Genomic DNA, 19,835 nt, shown 5'->3' with positions numbered 1-19,835 from the left:
ATGTGTACCTTAACAAGACACTCAACCATTTACTGCCTTCAACCGAATGTTGTAAAACCGAATAGGAGGTTTATAACTACATACAAGTGGGGGTGTCGTGGCCGAGCAGATAAGAGCACCGAACTCAAGGTCTGGTGCTTCTGTTCAGCAGAGTGTGGGTTCGAATCCCAGTCGTGACACTTGTGTCATTGAGCAAGACACTTAACCAAGCTTTTCTCAACCCAGGGGTAAAATGGGTACCTTTGAGGGCAGAGTTGGTTCTTGTGATTTATTAGCTTAGTGCGCTACATATTTGGGGGCACAGGCTGTATACTCCCCAGGGAGCTGAGATGGTTTAAGGAAGGCCCAGTGACCAGGGTTAATAATGTTGTTCAGCGCCGTGACGCGACCGACCTGACTGCTATATAAGAAGCCACTATTATTATTATTATTTCAAGGTAAGTGGTATATTGAGCTACTGTGTGTCATGGCTGAGTTGTCCAATGTATTGGACTCAAGTTCTGATGGCTGAATCAGAGTGTGGGTTCGATTCCCAGTCGTGACACCTGTGGCCTTCACCGAGGCACTTAGCCATGATAGCACCTCTATACACCAATCCGGGCGCGCTCCGGGCGAGCACCTGTTGAGCACGGTACGCCATTTGCTGCGGTGCCTTCAGTGCCTAGATTATGCACAAAGACACCGCAGTTGTTAATTTTTTTTCAATAGAGGGCGCTACCATTTTTGTTTTGTCGGTTTGTCGTTCTGTACAAAAAGATTAAATCCCGCTCGTTAATCGGCCGTCCAGCTGGAACTCCCCTATCTTTTTCCACTTGCCAGACAGGGGCATTGTCAGAGTATTCTTTTGTTACTCTGCGGTTTTGCGGGTCGTTCAAGCTCCTTCTCTTCCTTCCTCCATGGTGGGATTAACTCTCTTAGCATTAATGTGAGCAGCTTGGGGCTGTAGGCTTCCCAAGGAGTTGAGACATTTTAAGGAATGGTCTACATAAGTATGTAAATGATTTAAGCAGGAATAATTTGATGGAAAAGTGCATTTCGATAATGAGAACAGGCCCCGATAACGAGAATGAAAACGAGAACGATGCAAATGCACGCCCTCGATTGGTTGAATGAGCGTGGGCGTATTCTACATGAGGCAATTTAACCAAACGAGGACGTGCATTTTTATCGTTCTCGTTTTCGTTTTGTTTTTATCAGGGCCTGTGTGACCAGGCCTTTATCCATAAGGTATAACCCGTAGTGAACTTGTATTATATAAATCAAGTGTAGTGCAATTTCATTTAGGGAAAACAGACGTGACAAGGCACACCAGTTTGGACTTTGAATAAATTTACTGTACTAAAAAGAAAAAAGCCTAAAGTTTGCACAACATTTATTTATTCTGAGGACAACATGCTTTATTCATTTCAATCACAAGCATGGCTCAATTTTTTCTCCTCAGCCTGTCATGTACAATTACGCCAAACAAAGTTGGGGTACAGTATTTTACAATACTATTTGACACAGAAATTTACTTTGGGAATAAAAACACAAATGACAATTTTCAACTGAATTCATTTCTTTCTCTGGTGTTCCCTGATGTGAGATGTCTTACTTTTTTTTCTGCCATCATTTCTCTCTCATATATAACACACAACCAATTTAATATCAGTCTACGACCTGACCTACAATGTACAAGAAGGCCTACATGGTTTTGGTTATTGTAAATGCGTACGCTATTGTTTGTATTTTGCGCCATGAGCACTTTGATAGATTTGTGCACTTTATAGGTTTTCATTCAGAAGAGTCAGTGGCGCAACCGCAACTACGGGGGAGGGGGCAACAAACCAGAGGCCCCTCATGCCCTAATTGATGTCCTGATTGTGCCCCCATTTGAAATGTGGATGTACTGGATGGAAGAGGCTGCCCAGCAACTAAGGGAATAAAAGGGTAGCGGGGAGTTCTTAAACGGCTGTTTAAAACCGGCAGGGTCGTGGCAGTGTAATAAAGGCACGAGCAACAGCTAATTCTATTTTCTGCTTCTAAAATACAAATATTGACTGCTTCAAGTGCTACATGTATGGTTAAAACTACGACTCCTGAGGTGATCCCCGGAGCGTTTTTTTTTTTTGAAATGGAACGGTCCGGGGATCACCGAGGTAGTTGACGTTTTGACCATAGCAGGAGTGAAAGCAGTCAATATTTGTTTTAGAACACCCCAACAGACTATTTATCATACTCGTACACGTAACGGTCGACGCGCATTTCAGATACACAGATGCACAACTGATTGGGTTCGAGGTGGGTAAAATGACGTCTGGGTACTGTACCCCGTGTGATATAGTTGTCGTACTATCACACCGCAAACGATACACTATCACACGGCCGTCGTTTCTAGTAAAACTAAGACATATCATGTGATGCGCTCTAAACCAATGAAAGGCAGAATATTTGTAAGCGGTGGTATAATAATGTATGACATACATGGAGAGAGTGATGGGTAACTCCCTTTCACAGAAATAAACAACCGTAAAAAAAAGGACTCCAGATTAATGGGTTAGTTTGTCAATTTGTTTTTCTACGCTTTCCCCCAGTACCCAATTTTATCAATCGACGGATTGGCTACCAAGATTGGATTCTATTTGGCATTGACGTCCACAGGGACACCCCATTTTTTTCTTTGTCTTCAGAGAAACTCAGCAGTGTAAAATAAAGACAGCTTTTCATACCTTTCTAAATTCATTTATTCATTGGGCAAGTTTCGCGGTAACAATTTTTATACAGTTCGGTTTTGATTATGCGACACACGATCATGTTAGGGTTAACCTTGCAATTCTGGGTGCCAGCCTAGTGTTGAGTTTCAACTTCGGGCATCAGGGGATTGCTGTATCACCCACGTAGAATGATAGATTAATCCAGGCGTTTGATTGTGCTGGGTAACGCAAGATCATTCCACTCAATCACAGAGGTACGACCGGCTTCACTTCAATAGTGACAGTGCTATCAAAGCAAATTCAGGCAAGTCATAGTATTAACTTTACCAACTTAAAGGCAGTGGACACTATTGGCAACTACTCAAAATAATTATTAACATAAAACCTTACTTGATAACAAGTAATGGAGAGAGGTTGATAGTATAAAACAATGTAAGAAACATCTCCCTCTTAAGTGACATAGTTTTCGAGAAAGAAGTAACTTTCTACGAATTTGATTTCAAGACCTAAAGATTAGACTTTGAGGTCTCAAAATCAAGCACCTGAAAGCACATAACTTTGTGTGACAAGGGTGTTGTTTCTTTCATTATTATCTCGCAACATTGGCGACCAATTGAGCTCAAATTTTCAAAGCTTTGTTATTTTGTGCATATATGTTGAGACACACCAAGTGAGAAGACTGATCTTTGACAACTACCAATAGTGTCCAGTGACTTTAAACTTCTCAATTTAAAGGCAGTGGACACTATTGGTAATTGTCAAAGACTAGCCTTCATAGTTGGTGTATCTCACCACATGCATAAAATAACAAACCTGTGGAAATTTGAGCTCAATCGGTCATCGAAGTTGCTAGATAATAATGAAAGACAAATAAACCGTCACACGAAGTTGTGTGCGTTAAGATGGTTGATTTCGAGACCTCAAGTTCTTAATCTGAGGTCTCGAAATCAAATTCGTGGAAAATTACTTCTTTCTTGAAAACTAAGGCACTTCAGAAAGAGCCGTTTCTCACAATATTTTATACTATCAACCTCTCCCCATTACTCGTCACCAAGAAAGGTTTTATGCTAATAATTATTTTGAGTAATTACCAATAGTGTCCACTACCTTTTAAGTCTGTTTATTTACAGAGGTGCAAGTCATTGCTGACGATTAAGTCTGAAACTGAGATTCGGATCTTAGAAGGTACATTGAAATAATTCCCACCTTTTTGTAACCCCTGGAGTTGCATGTATCATACAGATTCCAATGAGCTAGAGTATCCTCAGTGCTACTTATGTAGAGAAGAGCAGCCGTCGATTTCTCCAAACTCTTCCTAACTTAGGATTAATCTTACAAATCCTAGGACGAGTTCAGTTCCGTATCCTAAGATGAGGGTAAATTGAACCCATCTTCAGTTAGGACGAGTTACTCGTCCTAACTCGAGATAGGATTAATCCTAGCGTTTCGTGAAATCGGCTGCTGGACTTGGAGCACTCTTTTATCCAGGCAGACTTTAAAAATTCTGAATTCAGGTGAAAGTCGAAAATTACTCATCACTGTACAATGTACTTGTCAATAATTTGATAGTTTTGACAACTGAACGTTGCTCAATAGGAGTGGGGGCAAGTACCAGAGTTCTGCCCACAGTGGTCAGTGCCGGAAAACCCGCCCATAATTCGCCTATAATTCGCTCATAATTCCCAAATCACCACTGGCAGAATTTCTTAGTTTCCAAAACAGTTTTAATTTTTGTAATCTGCAATTTCCATTGAAAAGGTTTTCAATAGTACAAAAATGGTATCCATAATCACTTCAATGGAAATCCTTTTTCAAAGTAGTTTATACTTTTAAAACAGCTGCAGTGCTTCTCTCCAAATAAGCTTTTACAGTCATTAATTCTTTTAGTTTTTAGCAACCTATATATATATATAATATGTATGCTAAACAGATTTTTAATTCAGACATTGCATGCAACATCTGTTAAAATCTTTATCACAAGATTAGAACGTTGCAACAAAAAACAATATTATTATTATTTCTGTAATAATGTTGACATGCAGACGGATTTAATCAAAGCGAAGCTGCCATTTGGAAAAAGGGAACATTACGTGGAACATAAATAAAATGTTGATCACATGATTAGATTGTCGAAAAGAAAAAAAAACAAAAAAAAACCAAAACTATTATTTGATCATTGTTGGGCATAGGCTGGGTTCTTAATCTAAGTGAAGCCACCCTTGAGGAAAACAAACAAGTATTGACAAACTGGGATGCTTTTGTGAGTTACGTACATAACTGCAGTGTGGAACATCTGCATGTTAGAGCAAACAACTAATAAAAACATGCTGCAAAGCAGCTGCGGCGTGCTACAATTTTGTTGTCTAAAATCAAAGTAGTGAAAACGGTGAGTAAAGAAAAACAGCATTGCTCTTTACTCACAAATTTATGGCAAATTTATTACAGATCCTTTAATGTGCTCTAGAAATAAAAAGGTTGCAGGTGCTAATCCCACTTGAGTGCTTTGCCTGTGAACTTGTTTTTCACAGAAATTGGGAAAAGTATAGAGTGCTTAAAAATATTATACACAAGGGAGAAAGTGGAAGTTTCGTGGCCGAGCAGTTAAGATCACCGAATTCAAACTCCGGTGTTTCTGATTGACAGCAAAGTGTTGGTTCAAATCTCCAGCCATGACACTTGTGTCCTTAAGCCAGACACTTGACCATTGGTTTTCCTTCGGATGGGACGTTTAGACGTTGGTCCCATGTGTTGTATTAACGCATGTAAAAGAACCCAGTGCACTTATCGAAAAGAGAAGGGGTTCGCCCCAGCGTTCCTGGCTGTGGCTGCTAAATGCGCCATAGCACCTTGTAACCCCTTATAAGGTGCTAAATAATTGGGTCTCAGAATTCATCTCTGCAATAACCTATCTTTCTGAAAGTTTGTATATAATACTCAGCGCCTTGAGTACCTTGTTCGGTAGATACGCGCGCTATATAAGACTTAGATATTATTATTATTATTATTATTATTATGAAAGGGTAACAAACTATATTCTTTATCCCTGATGAACTCAAACCTACATTGGTTTTTAAAGGTTAAACAGAAAGATAAACTACAGTGCCAGACCAGCTGTACAAAAAGATATTTTCTCTTTTATACTCATTCAAAAAAAAAAAGGAATTTTCAAATATCACCCAAACTTCACCACAACCTGACAAAAGCTCCCCACTCTCCAATATTTGAGAGTGGGAGGACAGGTGTGATTATTTCCTTATAGTCTCTGTCAACATCTTACGTCTTAAAAGGTTAATTGCCAATTAATTTCATATTTTAAGAAGGTGTAAGAAGTACGCGTCCACAGCGGTGCGTTGAGGGGTGACCCCGACCAAACAAGTCAACTGAATCCATCAGAGAGTTGTGCGATCACACCCAAGATTTTCCCATCCTCAAAATGGTGTTAAGATGAAGTAGGCGGTATTCGGCAAACAGTGATAGATGACGTTGTCACCTTGTTTGACCTACTGGTAGAGAGGGCGCCGACAATCAAATCATTAATGATTAATTTTAAGGAAAAGAAAAAAAGGCCCCCCCCCCCTTCCAAAGTATTAGAAAAGTGTGAAAAACTCATCAGGGTGATCAAATACCTCAAGAAATTGAGAATTTCTTTGGGCTAACTACGGTCGTGTGTTTTTGACATAATTGCATGTTTTTCTACACTGTTAAAGTGGAGCTCCAAAGTGAAATTATTATTTGTTATGCCTTCATTTTCCAACGGATGGACCCCTCTTTAAAGGAACACGTTGCCTTGAATCGGATCGGGTTGGTCTTTGAAAAGCAATTGTAACCGTTTGTTATAAAATTCATGGGTAGAAAGATGTTGTAAAAGTAGAATACAATGATCCCACAAACATGCCTCGAAATTGCACGCTTTTCCTTTTACCTCATCGACTAACACGGTCGACCATTTATGGGAGTCAAATTTTTGACCATGTTAGCTCGCAAAGTAAAAGGAAACCACGCAATTTCGAGGCAAATTTGTGTGGATCATTGGCATTTTATACCATTTTAACGTGAGGTTAGAGTTGTGATTTGTTCCCCACTTTCATGAGCAGGCTTGGAAATTTCATCTTGAAAGGGCACAGATCATTTTCATTTTGCAAAGAGCACTTCCATCGGAAAATCTTAAAGTCATTGAGAAACTTTTAAAGGGGCACCAAGGCCAAGACTAAAGACTAGGGCAACGATTCCAGGCCTTCATGAGTGAGGACTCTCTGTTGGAAAGTGAGCGCAACACAAAAACTGAATTTCATCGCGGAGTCCCTCTTTAAAGGCAGTGGACACTATTGGTAATTACTCAAAATAATTATGAGCATAAAATCTTACTTGGTAACGATTAATGGGGAGAGGTTGATGGTATCAATCATTGTGCGAAACGGCTCGCCCTCTGAAGTAATAGATACACGAAGTGAGAAGACTGGTCTTTGACAATTACCAATAGTGTCCAGTATCTTTAAGGGAAAATGTTCTACACGTGTGAAAGGTGACGGTGTGTAAAACACTATGAGCAGACTGATAAATGAAAGGAAAACATCAATGCAAGCTTGCGGCTACTTTACAGTTGTTTGTGCATGATGTGAGGCATGCAATCAGCAATTTTATTTAAAGAGTCAGTAAAGTGCAAAACGTGGCAAGACGTCGTACTCTGTTTATCAAACTCAAGACTTTGTACTTTTTTCTTCTTTTTTTCAATTCAAGACTATGTACTCTGTTTTTCAAATTCAAGACTTTGTACTCCTTTTTTTTCAATTCAAGACTATGTACTCTGTTTTTCAAATTCAAGACTTTGTACTCCTTTTTTTCAGATTCAAGACTTTGTACTTCTGTTTTTTTCAAATTCTCATCAACGATCAGCCCAAACATTAATTACATTATTTACTTTATGAGAAGATGTGATTAAATCATGGTTATATTTGTATTCAGCATATTTGTGTGTGTGTGTGTGTGTGTAATTACATTATGATTAACATACATGTACGCAGGGGAATTTTCTTCCATTGACCAAAAATGAACTGAATTGATTTGAGTTGAATTGAATTAAGCTATTTTTGCTAGCGAGGAGGATGGTGCCCTCAGCCTTGGTTCAAGGCTGGATTTTGCTTCTTCTTTTTATAAACAAAATAGACAGTACAAAATTAGAAGAAGAAATATTTTGATATCCATGGCCCTTCTAACGAGAATAACATTTATTTTTACACTGTTAAACTTGCAACTACAAGTAATAAATTTGCGACCCCTCACCCCCAATGCAATGTTCAGGGAAAACACCCTTTATAGCTATGCTACTCTTCAAACTCTTGAGACAACCCCAAAATCTTACCCCTACCTTCATTTTGCAACATATAACAACCCTCCACACAAACAATAATGCCCCAAAATAATGCAAAAAGGGAGTTTACAGAACTTACAATGTAAACTTCCTGGTGGGGCGAGAAATTATACCCGTCACGCAGCTGGAGTTATAAAATATTGTGAGAAACGGCTCCCTCTGAAGTGACGTAGTTTTCAAAAAAGAAGTATTTTTCAACGAACTTTATTTCGAGACATCAGAATTAGATTTTGAGGTCTCGAAATCAAGCACACAATTTCGTGTGACAACGGTGGGGTTTTTTCTTTTCCATTATTATCTCGCAACTTCAATGACCAATTGAGGTGAATTTTCACAGGTTTGTTGTTTTATGCATTGAGAAGACTGGTCTTTTACAATTACCAATATTGTCCAGTGTCTTTAAGACAACACAAAATCTTACTCATTACCCTAACCACGGGTTTAAGAACCCTCCACACAAACAATAATGTCCCAAAATAATCCAAGAAGGTAGAACACAGAACTTACATTGTAAACTTCCTGGTGGGACGAGAAATAAACCTGTCACGCAGCTGGAATTATCAAAGGGTGAATAGATCACAAACTCAAAATAATATTGGTGTCAGGAAATTTTTCAATCTTGAGCATCACTTCCCTTTCAGATCTAGCTGACACATGGTTAAGTCTTGATTGTTTTTGTGGTGAAAGCAATACCACAGCGAATCAGGAAACAAAATCTCAGGTTCACTCAGTGTTACGAATCAACAACCAACAGATTCATGCACCTTAGCAATGAGCCAAACAATTCAGGGCTCAACAAAGCAATGAAATCCATCGTAAGACAAATTGTCTGTATCACAGATTTGTATTGTGACATCACACTTGACGATAAAAGCAAGCTCTACGATTGATTTGCAGTTAAGATCAATCTTAGCTCTCTGTGAAATCAGCCTCTGTTTCCACACAAGACATTATTACTTTTCAGACTCCTGAAAATTTGTCCTTGGGACTAATCTTAAAGGAAACTAAGGGCTAATCAACTTAGGAAAACAATGCAATCCATGCTGTGGTGAAATCTGACCTGATCATATCATTACACTGATGAGTAAAGTACATAGCAAGGACATTCAGCACCTGATCACAGTAATGTTGCCAAAGACCGCGTTCCCACTGGATCCACAATTGCGAGATCGGGATCCAGCAACAAGATTAGTTGCAGGCGTGAAATCTTGGTCGCGTTCCCACTTGAGTATGATCGCGCATTGATCCCCCTTTTGGGGAACGGAAGTGGGTTCAACAGAACACTGTTTTGCTAGCAAATTGCGGGGTCTGATCGCCCTTTGCGTTCCCACTAGACTTTTGATCGCCCATTAATCCACAAGGGCGATCCGATCCCGCTTTAATCCTACTCCAGAGGAGAATCAAAATTGCACGGTCAGATCCTGATTGTCCTTGCATTCCCACTGGAGCCTGTTTCTCGTTGATTGCCCTTTGTTCGCCCTTTCAGGGCCTTGATCGCACTTTTCTCGAATTGGGAGATCAATGCGGGGTCCAGTGGGAACGGGGTCAAAGCATCAGAGTTATTGCTGACATAACAGTCTGAAACTTGATACGTATAATCAACATTTTAGGTGGTACTTTTCAACATGTGAAAGTTCCACCTTTTATATAACGCTAGGATTTCGATTTCACAAGCTTGGTAAAATGTCAATGATCAAAACTTCTTTTTCTGTATTGTGACATCACACTTGACGATAAAAGCAAGATCTACAATTGATTTGCAGTTAAGATCAATCTTAGCTCTCTGTGAAATCAGCCTCTGTTTCCACACAAGACATTATTACTTTTCAGACTCCTGAAAATTTGTCCTTGGGACTAATCTTAAAGGAAACTAAGGGCTAATCAACTTAGGAAAACAATGCAATCCATGCTGTGGTGAAATCTGACCTGATCATATCATTACACTGATGAGTAAAGTACATAGCAAGGACATTCAGCACCTGATCACAGTAATGTTGCCAAAGACCGCGTTCCCACTGGATCCACAATTGCGAGATCGGGATCCAGCAACAAGATTAGTTGCAGGCGTGAAATCTTGGTCGCGTTCCCACTTGAGTATGATCGCGCATTGATCCCCCTTTTGGGGAACGGAAGTGGGTTCAACAGAACACTGTTTTGCTAGCAAATTGCGGGGTCTGATCGCCCTTTGCGTTCCCACTAGACTTTTGATCGCCCATTAATCCACAAGGGCGATCCGATCCCGCTTTAATCCTACTCCAGAGGAGAATCAAAATTGCACGGTCAGATCCTGATTGTCCTTGCATTCCCACTGGAGCCTGTTTCTCGTTGATTGCCCTTTGTTCGCCCTTTCAGGGCCTTGATCGCACTTTTCTCGAATTGGGAGATCAATGCGGGGTCCAGTGGGAACGGGGTCAAAGCATCAGAGTTATTGCTGACATAACAGTCTGAAACTTGATACGTATAATCAACATTTTAGGTGGTACTTTTCAACATGTGAAAGTTCCACCTTTTATATAACGCTAGGATTTCGATTTCACAAGCTTGGTAAAATGTCAATGATCAAAACTTCTTTTTCTGTATTGTGACATCACACTTGACGATAAAAGCAAGATCTACAATTGATTTGCAGTTAAGATCAATCTTAGCTCTCTGTGAAATCAGCCTCTGTTTCCACACAAGACATTATTACTTTTCAGACTCCTGAAAATTTGTCCTTGGGACTAATCTTAAAGGAAACTAAGGGCTAATCAACTTAGGAAAACAATGCAATCCATGCTGTGGTGAAATCTGACCTGATCATATCATTACACTGATGAGTAAAGTACATAGCAAGGACATTCAGCACCTGATCACAGTAATGTTGCCAAAGACCGCGTTCCCACTGGATCCACAATTGCGAGATCGGGATCCAGCAACAAGATTAGTTGCAGGCGTGAAATCTTGGTCGCGTTCCCACTTGAGTATGATCGCGCATTGATCCCCCTTTTGGGGAACGGAAGTGGGTTCAACAGAACACTGTTTTGCTAGCAAATTGCGGGGTCTGATCGCCCTTTGCGTTCCCACTAGACTTTTGATCGCCCATTAATCCACAAGGGCGATCCGATCCCGCTTTAATCCTACTCCAGAGGAGAATCAAAATTGCACGGTCAGATCCTGATTGTCCTTGCATTCCCACTGGAGCCTGTTTCTCGTTGATTGCCCTTTGTTCGCCCTTTCAGGGCCTTGATCGCACTTTTCTCGAATTGGGAGATCAATGCGGGGTCCAGTGGGAACGGGGTCAAAGCATCAGAGTTATTGCTGACATAACAGTCTGAAACTTGATACGTATAATCAACATTTTAGGTGGTACTTTTCAACATGTGAAAGTTCCACCTTTTATATAACCCTAGGATTTCGATTTCACAAGCTTGGTAAAATGTCAATGATCAAAACTTCTTTTTCTGTAGAAACAAAAATATTAGAAGGATTTCTGAATTCAGATAAAAGTCTCTCACTTCTTATCCCCACTAATTGTTGAATAAAAAAAGTCCATTATATAATCCGGGAATCTGACTCCAAAATTTGTGCATACAAACATTTATTTATTGTGGGTGATGACTGGTTGGATTGAGTGAACAAGCTACAATCCATAAATAAATCAATTAATAACATTTCAACAGCAAATCATTCATGTGTTTTTTTTAGTTTAAAGGGAGGGTAGGCCTTTGCTATTTACTCCAAAATCAATAAAGAGCGCTGGAGAGCTGTTAATATTATAAAACATTGTTTGAAATGACCCCCTTTGAAGTAACAGTTTTTATAATAATAATAATAATAAATAATATCGAAGTCTTATATATAGCGCACGTATCTACCAAACAAGGTACTCAATGCGCTGAGTATATATACAAACTTTCAGAAAGATAGGTTATTGCAGTGATGAATTCTGAGACCCAATTATTTAGCACCTTATAAGGGTTTACAAGGTGCTACGGCGCATTAAGCAGCCATAACCAGGAACACCGGGGCGAACCCCTTCTCTTTTCGATAAGTGCACTGGGTTCTTTTACAAGCATTACACAACACATGGGACCAACGGCTTTACGTCCCATCCGAAAGACGAAGCAATGGTTAAGTGTCTTGCTCAAGGACACAGTGTCACGGCTGGGGATTCAAACCCACACTCTGCTGATCAGAAACACCAGAGTTTGAATTCGGTGCCCTTAACCGCTCGGCCACAACACTTCCATTTATTTATTTCTTGTTTACCCTGGAGAAACCTCTCAGTGAAACACTGTTTTTCAGAAGTGCCCAGCAACTACATACACATTAAAATTTAAAATGTATTAATATGAAAATATATATAGGATTTGAGGCATTGCATGGTGAGGTATCAATGTATATTTAGTTTGCGGTAACACCATGTGTGTATCTACTTGCCAGGTAGAGTTGTTCTTAGGGAACTGTCTTGCTTATTTCTACTGCCGTGGAGTAGATAATCGGAGGTTCGGGAGACTTCTCAGTTCTGAAAAGAACTGTCCTGCTTTTTAACTATTACCAGGGCGGATGGTATAGAAATTAGACTGGGCTACTACTTTAGCTTATAGGGTCGTAATTAACTGTACTGCCGCGGAGTCAGTTCTGAATTGGTCTCAACGTTTCGACTAGCTTGCTCTAGTCATCGTCAGGAGACTATATTCATAACAACATAGTTTTAGACAAAGAGGCAACTTTTCACAAAAGAAATTAAAAGGTCTCAGGCGTGAAGATTTTTTCAGGCATCTAAAAGAACACAACACAATTCTATGCAACAGTGTGTCTTTTCTTTCATCATTATTTCCTTGCAACCTCGCTGACTGGGCCTATACCCCAAATAGATTTGTTAGGCAAACATTGGGATGCACCAAGTGAGGATATAACTAGCCTTTGACAACTACCAAAAGAAAGAATACCCTGCCTTTAACACAGACAATCTGCTTAAAATAAATCCTTTTGAAAGAACAGCACAGTTTGTATTATCATTCCCATCCCCCCATCATATTTCATATTATCTTCTTGTCTCACTCTAAAGACCAGGAAATATGAAAACAAAAATATTACGACCCAATGTGTACTCTAACAACACCGCAGTTTCAACAAACCAGTCTCATGACAAAAGCCTCATGCACAAGAAAGAGTTCTAAATTTATTAAGGACCTTTAAAAAACGTCATAGAAGCCTGTACCTTGATTATTGATGTTGTATGAGATAGTTTTTATCTTTTAAAAAACTCTGAGGCTCTAAGTATAGCATATCGGCACCCACACAGACTGTAGGCTACTAACAGATTTTGTTCAAAAATCAAAACATCAGGATTTAGCTCTCTGACGTTTGGTTCTTTCTTGAGCCGCTCACATCAATTCACAAGTATAAATAATTTGTCAGTCAAGTGTCGTGGGCATGAGGACAACACGGGGGCAAACAGTATCTGGATGTAGGAGCGTGTGGCCCCTCCTTCAGCGTCATCGAAGGATAAACAAAAACAATGCAGACATTGGAGCGAGACTTGGGTTAAAAATGGGCACTCGAACACAGTGTTGTGTTTGTTATCCCAGGGAATACATTTTCAATTTGGTGTTCAAAAGTACTTTTCTGCTTGTTTTGTTTTCATACAAAATGTTGAATGTCAGAGTGTATTTCAATTTTTGTGTAGATGCCGATTCTGAGTCATCTCTTTGAATAATATTTTTGCAATTTTAGATAAAGATGGTGGGGGTCACTATGCATGGCCAACATCCGTAAGCTGCTAAAAAAAAAGCAGAAGACAGTAAAATGGCTAATATTTCTGCTAACCGGAAAAGGTCACAAAGTTATAGCCTGTGCAAGTCTTGTGCATATTGCAACAAACAAACCAAAATTCGAATGAAGACTGTATTTTTTTAAATGCAAAGTTGCTTACAAGCAACCGTAAAGGGAGGTCAAGATTTCTTTGTTGATTTGTTAAATTTATTTTTATACAAATATTTCAGCGCTTAATGTTACTTTCCCAACATTATTTAAAAAGATTGTAATAATAGCCATAAACTATGTTAAACTAAAGTATTTGAAGAAACAGAATCAAACTTAAAACTTAGTATAGTTCATAGGACCAACCCAGTTCAATGCGATACTTGCATAGTCTACTGGGATCTTTATCTGTTTCTGCTTACTAAGCAACATCTTTCTTTGCTAAGAACTTTTGTCTTTGACTGGAACCAGTCACCATGATCACAAACACCTACATGATATTCAGGCTGGTAACTTTTTTAAGCAATACTTGTCGACGCTAGGCAATTTCTTGTGCTTTTAAATTTTATAACGGCTTGATGAAATTGGGCTGTCGTCTCACACGTGCACTTTGTCTGCCACGTACAAACAAGTCTTTCCCAGAAATTACATTTGTCCGACAATCCCCCAATCAGAGTAGAGTGAAGCAATCTCATTGATTGACAAAGTATTACAGGACACAATCCCCTTTCCTGTGTTTCCCTTGATACGAAGGCTCCGTAGCGTCAAATTTCTGCCAAATTTGATTCAAACAAATGTTTGGACTACAATATATTGACAAGCTGAGACAGATTGTAAGTTATAAAGTGACAACACGTAAATACGAACTTTGCAGACAGAATTAACAAAAGGAACTGAAGAAGGGGAAGCTTTCGTATAAAGCTTACAAAGAGAACAGTGCTTTCGGTATATTGTAATTAATGCCAATAAAAAAAAAATGTTGAAAGCCTACCACCATGACAACAGCTTTCGAAACATCTCACCTCAAAGCAATGGGGATGTAAAATATATATTATCTTTTGAAAATATATAAAATTATGGATCTGAAGAGTGTTACTGTAAACAACGTTTCTTAGATTGTGTAATCTTACATGTACTAGGGATTATTGATCCTTCATGGACACATTGGCTCACAATTTTTCGGCAGTATCTCAAAAACCAGGAGACCAATTAAATTTCCCCTTTAATAGTTTTACTGTGTACCACAATTTATTATATAGGATTAAAATAATCAAACAGTTCGAAAAACCAAAGGTATACATGCTTTGCCTTTAACGTGTATTCAAAGAAATAAACACTTTAAACACATAAACTGAAAAGTTGTCGTTCCTGTCATCCCCCCCCCCCCCCCCCCCAATATCCAGTCCAAACCCACTTAAGCTTGGGCGATATCACGATATTATTGAATATCGCGATATTAATTTGGACACGATTTCGATATCGGATGGATTTGGTTTTAATCGAAATATCGATATATCGCGATTTATCGCGATATATCCCGATAATCGCGATAATTGCGATATATCGATATATCGATTAAATATCGCGATGTATTTGCTAGCTGATACCCCATAGATTTGGAGTAAAACCAGAAGAATAGGTCATTAGAGCACCTCCCTTATACTAGGACTGTCTCTTCTACAACTTTCACTTGGACTTTTAAGACTGATGATGTCAAATTTCATTAATCGCGATTATATCGAATATCGCGATATATTGTCGGCGATATATCGTGAATAAAATAAATCGATATCGCCCAAGCTTAAACCCACTTGCTTTCAGGTTGGAAAACAGTTCCTGCAAAGTAAACCATAATTTTATATCGTAACTTACTTAAAATGTAGCAACAAAATCTAATCCTACCTTTTATTAGGAGTTTTACATTCTGTTTTCAGCCTCTCGCCACAGAACCGTTCAAAGCTCGTCTTCAAACTGTGAAGAAAACAAATTATAAAACAAATATTTAAAAAATATCAAATATTTAGATGACTCTAATCAACCTTGGAGACAACTTGGTAACATAAACTTAATATTTAGAAGATTAAGGGGGTAAAAATGTACTTAAATTTACTTAAACCTGCAACCCCTGGATTAATGCGCTAGCACTCTACCAACTGAGCTATCTGGCCCTAATGTTAGTGGTCTTTGTTTTGGGGTGCCAGTCAGAAGTCATTTAACCTGTAACTGCCATATAGCCAGGGATCGGCGCAAGTTTGAGATACAATATGGGAAGTGGAAGCAGAGGGATCACCATAAATAGGCAATGCGACTTTCTATTTCTAAATACCAAGTAAAACACATCAAATTTTCATAGATCAATAAGTAGGATTTGAAACGTTGCATGGTGGGAATATGTTTGCACACAATTGGTGCTACGACACACCCCACCTACTGTAAATCGATTAATGAACTTAACACTATGAAACGGCTTCCTCTACACTGTCCATGTGAATGTACTGGCTGACTATGGAGTGACCTCAACCCATGACTGATTTGGACCCAATTTAAAGACACTGGACACTATTGGTAATTGTCAAAGACCAGTCTTCTCATTGGTGTATCTCAACATTATATGCATAAAATAACAAACCTGTGAAAATTTGAGCTCAATTGGTCGTCGAAGTTGGCGAGATAATCATGAAAGAAAAAAACACCCTTGTCAAACGAAGTTGTGTGCTTGGGATGGTTGATTTGGAGACCTCAAATTCTAAATCTGAGGTCTCGAAATCAAATTCGTGGAAAATTACTTCTTTCTCAAAAACGATGTCACTTCAGAGAGAGCTGTTTCTCACAATGTATTATACTATCAACCTCTCCCCATTACTCGTCACCAAGTAAGGTTTTATGCTAATAATTATTTTGAGTAGTTACTAAGTGTCCACTGCCTTTAATTATGCAAGGAATGCAGGTCAAATTCATTCCCAAATGACCTATCCTACACAGATGAGCAGTCTTGCGAAAGCACATCAGCCTCAAACTCTGGTATTTCTGGTCAGCAGAGCGTGGGTTCAAGTTCTGGTTTTAACAGCAGGTCTGTAGCCTACAAAATGCTTCTTTTTTTGAAAGGGCAAGGGCACCAAGGCATTTTCTCCTTGGTAAAGGGTACTCTATGAGGGAATTTCTACTTTTCTACTTGAAGCTTTTCAAGAGCACCACAGCTATGACCAGGGGGCATAGAGGAAATCGCCTTCATTGCCTCCATAAAGTATCAGGCCTGCAAATTGCTTCGTCCTTCAGCTGGGATGTAAATTTCGGGCGGTACACGCATATAATCTCGGATCGTCCAAGAGATACACGTGGAAATGCCACGTTTTTTTTAACTGTACATAACCATCGCCACAGTGATGTGCGAGGCATGGTAGTCGACGTCAGCATACAAAATTGTGTGCGTGATTGGCCGAGGTTGTGAACTGTGGCAATTTCGGTGTACAGAAAAAAAGATCGCACAAAAGTCGATGGTCGAGGGGGTCGTGGGTCGTGGGTTACCAGTTACTTGGGCACTGTACTTCTTTGTCATTATCGGTCATACTACCGTTTTTTTTAATTTTGAAAAATGGGTGTACAGCACCCTAGTAACTTGGTCTTATCCTAATCATGGCGGATAACTTTCTGTATGACGCCACCACTTTTGCACTAATTTTAACAAAAAGGGATCTCATTGAAGATATTATATTATTTCATATCGAATGAAACGGTGGTGGCACCATACAGAAACTACTCCAATGGGCTTCTAGGAAGCACATGACGGGTCAATATGTATGGTGGTTGCCCTAGTCTTGGCTGCCCCTTTTATACAAAAAAAAACAGTTTTGGATAAATTCACATATGGCGCCACCACTTTTTCACTAATTTTTACATCAGTTTATAAGGGAAATCTCATTGAGGTAAATTACTACTACTAGTTACTACTTTAGCTATATTATTGGTACAATTATAGAATACATGGCCACATTAGATTTACCCAGTCCTCCCGGCAGTGCTTCAACTGGCACTACACACACAGGGTTCGGGTTAGGGTTAGGGTTAGGGTTAGGGGTGGCCCTGTATTCTATAGTTACTCGTGGCGCCATACGCAAACTTTTCCAAAGTTTCCCCTCCCACCCAGAGTGGGGCCCGGAGTAGAGTCCCATAAATAATTGGCAATTGATTTCATTCATGTACTTCATTCACTTGGATTCTGGAAGTGCCCTTTGCAAAATGTAAATAAATGGCCTCGTCTTCTTTAAAGGCAGTGGACACTATCGGTAATTACTCAAAATAATTATTAGCATAAAACCTTTCTTAGTGACGAGTAATGGGGAGAGGTTGATGGTATAAAACATTGTGAGAAACGGCTCGCTCTGAAGTGCCATAGTTTTCGATAAAGAATTAATTTTCCACGAATTTGATTTCGAGACCTCAGATTTAGAACTTGAGGTCTCGAAATCAATCATCTAAACGCACACTACTTCGTGTGACAAGGGTGTGTTTTCTTTTAATATTATCTCGCAAGTTCGATGACCGATTGAGCTCAAATTTTCACAGGTTTGTTATTTTATGCATGTGTTGAGATACACCAACTGTGCAGGTTAGTCTTTGACAATTACCAATAGTGTCCACTGCCTTTAAGAAAAATTCCAGTTTTTCAGCTTTATTATACTTTGATATCGCATACATTTCACATTATCTTGCACTTGCAAGTTTAGTTTGCACCAATTCTACCTCCATGTTTGCACAAAGTTCACGATTCAGACGAATTCTACACGTAACACAGTGCCACACGCACTACACTAACAGTTGAGTAACACATCCCACACATGGCACACATAAAAAAGACCGACTGCCCAGCTGTTTTGAGTCCTTATAACAAACAACAAATGAACATTATTATGTGTAATACTTGATATAGATATATATTTTTAACAAAAACTAGAAAAATGCTTACAAACTGACCTGTCATTTCACCGCGAATCGTCAACAAGTTCGTGAATCCATTTCCTTGTTGTTTGTATAGCGCGTGCGTGTTGAATTGTGTGTCATTGACAGGGGGTTTCCTCAAAATGAAATAAAGTATGGAATGCACAAACAACAAAATTACACACACAAAAAGGGATCGCCCCTGCTGGATCGTCAACAAATAATTTTGTGCAAGCATTATTCAAGCATTGAACAAATTATTCTTGCTGACAGTTTTTGTCTTGACACCGGTACATGACGCACACTAACTCCTGCACTATCGGCCAATGTGAAAACATTTTTGCCAAACTGGGTCGAACCGGATCAAACTGGATCGTACCAGATCCAACTGCAGATCACGTGGTTAGACTGCATGACTTGCAATCAAAAGGTTGTGGGTTCGAATCCCCCAGCTTACCGCTGATTTCACAATGACTAGAGTAAAACAAAAAATGATATTGTCGTCTTGTTACTGAATCACAATTTCTTGATTTGAGTAGTTCATAATTATATAGCCATTAAACCAATATTTGTATGCAGGGGCGTCAATCCGTATTGAAAGGTGGGGGGACATAACATTTACGGCGTGGGGTTCGGGGCCCGCTTTAGGGCCCCTGGAGTTTTTTAGTCCGTAGATGCTCTCTGGCGCAATCTAGGGAGACTGAGGGGTGATGTTCCCCCCTCTCAGATGTTGGAAATTAATGCCTATTTCAAGCTATGATGCACCGTTTTTTGCTATCATGGTTACTGTACCTAAAAAACAACTCAATTATAGCTTCGTAATATCCATATTGTTTCTGCATTATATAATGCTCAGACGGCAGTTCATCCCTGGTGGGTATTAAAGATTGAGCCTGCTATAAAGCGGAACGCTAAGCCTTTTACGGGCTCGGGAAAATTTTGTATTCTAGATGCTCTGAGGTGCAATCTTAGGCCAATTAAGAGGCATACAGAATGGCACAGAACATTTGTAAAATGTGAGCAGCAGCAGAACCTTTTGAGTTAACAGCATCTTCAAGTTCGGATCTATGAACCAGGTTTTAGGGGGCAAATCT

At 39.4% G+C, this 19,835-nt stretch overlaps 1 protein-coding gene across 1 annotated transcript in view; it reads right to left on the bottom strand.

Moving 5' to 3' along the window:
- LOC139944098 (FAD-dependent oxidoreductase domain-containing protein 2-like) overlaps positions 1 to 19,033 on the bottom strand; it is a 68,465-nt gene extending 49,432 nt beyond the window's left edge. Inside the window, exons 1-2 of the mRNA XM_071941052.1 lie at positions 18,778 to 19,033; positions 15,709 to 15,777 (exon numbers count right to left, since the gene is read on the bottom strand). The gene's annotated coding sequence lies outside the window, so the exon portion shown is untranslated. The remainder of the gene's footprint in view (positions 1 to 15,708; positions 15,778 to 18,777) is intronic.
- Positions 19,034 to 19,835: the final 802 nt, after the last annotated feature.

Source organism: Asterias amurensis, chromosome 11 (assembly GCF_032118995.1).
Source record: "Asterias amurensis chromosome 11, ASM3211899v1".
Classification (NCBI taxonomy): Eukaryota; Metazoa; Echinodermata; class Asteroidea; order Forcipulatida; family Asteriidae; genus Asterias; species Asterias amurensis.
This window is presented reverse-complemented; position numbering and strand designations above follow the sequence as displayed.